The sequence below is a fragment of the Tupaia chinensis genome, unplaced genomic scaffold (genome assembly GCF_000334495.1).
Source record: "Tupaia chinensis unplaced genomic scaffold, TupChi_1.0 Scaffold000081_1, whole genome shotgun sequence".
NCBI lineage: Eukaryota > Metazoa > Chordata > Mammalia > Scandentia > Tupaiidae > Tupaia > Tupaia belangeri.
This window is the reverse complement of record NW_006159542.1, coordinates 7,874,340-7,877,138: the sequence shown is the minus strand read 5'-3', so window position 1 is coordinate 7,877,138 and position 2,799 is coordinate 7,874,340. Positions and strand designations below refer to the sequence as shown.

The following is a 2,799-nucleotide window of genomic DNA, read 5'->3' as shown; positions in this document are numbered from 1 at the left end:
CTTTGCCACTTGCTGTATAGTCCTGGATGAATCATTTAAGCTATTAGTCTTCACATCATATAATCAATCGAACATCTACATTGTTGGCAGGATGGTTAGCACGATGAACTGAGATAATGCATATAATAAGCACTCAATAAAAGTTTTTTTTTTTGTTTTTTTTTTTTTTTTTTATTAGATTTTTTTTTTTTTTTTTTTTTTTTTACTAGACTGAGATTGACAAGTGTTTGACCAAGGTCACATAGCGAATTAGCAGCAGAATAAAAAATCTGGACTTCAAACCTCTGATTCCCAGACTGACTCAAGTCCTATATTTTTCTTAAGAGTATGTGTGAATATTCCAGCTAAGTCTTTTGCCCTTGGATATAGTTCAGCTTTTCTCTGAAGTGTCTTTAGTAATGCTGTAGCTAGTCATGGAGCTGATAGAAGCCAGTGCTATTCTTCTGTCCCAGGGGAAAGAAGCCCAAAGAGGTCATTCAGACTGTAGTTACTCTGCCTTCAACCTCAGTCTTTGCAATGAGGTAGTTTTTCAATTCAATGGCCTCCATACCTCACCCTATGGTCACTTGAATCTCATGGGCCTGCTAATCTCAAGCTCCGCCCCTACTTACCCTCTGGTACTGATCTAAGGGCAAGCCAAGAACAAAGTCCAGGGCTCCTCCTTACCTAATCAGAAAGATTTACCCCCCTTTTAGGGTTCAATTTAATATTAAATATTCACTGGGCAATCTTCCTTTTCATTAGAGGAGATCTAACTGAGAAAATAAGACGAAGCAGGCTCCAGCAAGGAAAAGATAGCAAGAGGTAATGTATGGAGCTACAGAGATCTCGATATGAGCTTAATCTGCCTTTCCTAGCTATGAAACCTTAAGACAGGTCACTTCCTAAGCCTTAGTTTCCTCATGTGTAAAACTGCATACAGTAGAGCCTATTTAAAAGGTTTTTATGGACATTGAATAAGAAAGTAGAAATTAAAAACTATAAATTACTAAGTTTTGAACACTTACTCTGCACCAGGCATTTGGCACTTCAATTTACTTCACTGAATTCTCACAATAATTCTGTGACATAGGTCCTGTTAACTAATGCCATTTCTACAGATGAAAAGCCAAGGCACTAGGAAGATAAGTAACTCCTTCAAGACCACAAAGTCAGAAAGAGAGCCAGGCTATGAATCCAGGATACCTGACTCTAGAGCAGGGTCATTCAAGTTTGACACTACTGAGATCTTCGGCTGGGTAATTCTTTGCCATGGGTGTTGCCGCACACACTGATGTTTAACAGCATCCCTGGTGTCAACCCAGTAGAACCAGTAATATCCTCCACTCCAACTGTGACTACCAAAAATGTCTCCAGACACAGCCAAATATCCCTGGGGGACAAAACTCCCCTTGGTTAAGAACCACTTTTTTAGAGGCAGACACAGAACTAAATGCTCAGTACATATGAGTTTCCCCTTTTGTGTGTCTCTTCCAGCTCAAACGCCTCATTCACACAGTCACTGCCTCTTTGAGCTATGATGTACCTTGTCTAGGATTAATTCAGGCTTGAGACAATGTTCTCCTCATTCCTCTGCAGGTCTCATACTATTAGCTATCACACCTTAGTGGTGCAAGGAAAAGGGGGACTTGGGCAGGTGACCAGGTGACCTTGAATGAGTCCCAGATTTATCCCTCCTTTGACCACTCTCTTCCTCCCCAAAACCTACCAACTTTTGAAAAGCAAGGGGGTTGGAGTAGAGTTAGCCCAGTACCATGCCTGACTCCTGATAAGCGATCTTTAGTCAATAAGCGAGGAAGATTCTGCCCCTCACAGGAAATGTCACTCTCCCTCGGGATCTCTGAAGACTAATCACTGTTCCTGAACCCATGAACTCTGCTAATATACATATATGTGTGTGTGTGTGTGTGTATACATACATACACACATAATATATATATATATAATATGTCTTCATATGTTATTTTAGGTCCTTATGTCCCCCAAACTCCCTCCCTTTTCCATGCAGAAACTTCAGAAAAATTCCTTTGGGTAACCCAATTCACCAACCCCAAATCTACTCAGAGTCTAATTCTACAGCCCAGCTATGATACCCCAACTCCACCATTCAATCCTCTCCAAACCCTCTCCCCAATTCTCTTAGAATACACAATTCCAACCTTTTGTGCTCTATACTGCAACTCACCAAAACCCTTAACTCATGTGCCCCAAATCCTTGACATGGATTCTTTCATCCGTTTCCCAGTCTCTGCAGCCTTCAGCCCTGCATCCCGGCTCAACATTCTAATCCCACAACTCAAGATTTCTGCCCTCCCTCAATCAGAGCCTGCATGCCTGCATTCCCTGACACTGTGCTACCTTCAACCCTGGTCTTTCTTGTTACCCACCCTGTGTCATGTGTTGCTTCAAACCTTAGCCAAGTTCCTGCTTTTTGCAAACAAGAAACTGTGTTCCACTAATTCCCCCTAAGAACTCACCCCCTCAATCTTCCTCATCTCACTCCAGAAATTCTTTTATATTTAGCAATCAGAATCGCCCCAGATCTTGTTTTCTCTGATCTCAGGTCTTGTCTCTCTCCCAGCTGCCTAGCTCCCCTAGATCTCCTGAGATTCTGCACCCCAAATCCACCAGGGTCCCCCAGTTCCCTCGCATTTCTGAAATTTTGCACCCAGATCTCCCCAGGGCCCGGATTTCCTCCTATCTCCCAGATGCTGCACCCTGCCTCTCCTCGGCCCCCACATTACCTCATACCTCCCGAGATGCTGCAACGCGAATATTCTCTGAGCCCCTCGCTCCCTT

At 42.9% G+C, this 2,799-nt stretch overlaps 1 protein-coding gene across 1 annotated transcript in view; it reads left to right on the top strand.

Annotated features, from left to right (window-relative positions):
• Positions 1 to 2,799, top strand: part of ASTN2 (astrotactin 2) — a 442,922-nt gene that overhangs the window by 173,081 nt on the left and 267,042 nt on the right. The window lies entirely within an intron of this gene.